Source organism: Kryptolebias marmoratus, linkage group LG19, assembly GCF_001649575.2.
Source record: "Kryptolebias marmoratus isolate JLee-2015 linkage group LG19, ASM164957v2, whole genome shotgun sequence".
Lineage (NCBI taxonomy): Eukaryota > Metazoa > Chordata > Actinopteri > Cyprinodontiformes > Rivulidae > Kryptolebias > Kryptolebias marmoratus.
Window position 1 is genome coordinate 12,647,125 of NC_051448.1, and position 913 is coordinate 12,648,037.

The window sequence follows — 913 nt, forward strand, 5'->3', positions numbered from 1 at the left end:
ACACACAGCCTGGTGGGACGTTGCGCAGAAACACACACACACACACACACACACACACACACACACACACATATGCAAAAGGACCTGTTGGTTTGTGTCAAACAGACCCCGGGCTGGTTGATGGAACCACAGGCGCTCTGTGGAACTGCAGAGCGCCGCCACACAAACAGCCAACGCCCCGCCTGATCAGAATAATATGAGCAGAGTGGGACGCACGAGCTCTAATAAACACACTTTGCTCCAGAAAAATTACTAATTAAAAAAAAGTGAAATCACCTTTACACCCTTCACATTACGGTTTGATTTCAGTCTGATTTCTATTGGACCTGGCCCCCTTCTCTCTGCATTGCTGCTGCAGCACAGCAAACGTTGAGACCGGGAGGAACGGAGAGGGGGGAGGGAGGAGAGTGTTTAAGATTTTTGGGATGGCTCTGGGAAGTCTCCCTTTCTATTTTTTTACTGTTAGCTTTAAGGCCGGGACAGACACAGACCTATAAAAGCCACTTGATTCATAGACCTCTGACAGTCTCAGCTGCCTAGAAAACAAAGCGTCTTGGCTTGGCCAGGCTCCTCTCTTTTTTGCCATATTGTGATCTCCTCAATGCTGTCATCTTTTGCTCCACAGCACTGGATGTATGTGTAAAAAAAAATGTATTCATACATTGATTTAAATTTGAGTCCCTTATTTTTGTATTTCAGTTTAGTGGATTCTCTTTTTTGGTTCAAATAAATGGAGGTTGAATTATGGAAACCAAAAAGCACCTGGTCTGTTAGGTCTTGTTTGGCTACACACACATACTCACACACACACACAATGCTTCACTCCTCTTTTCGCACAAAGAATGTTTGAATTATTGATGTCTGAATACTGTACCTCCTGACTTGTCTCCAGCCTACAATTGCCTTGATCTCT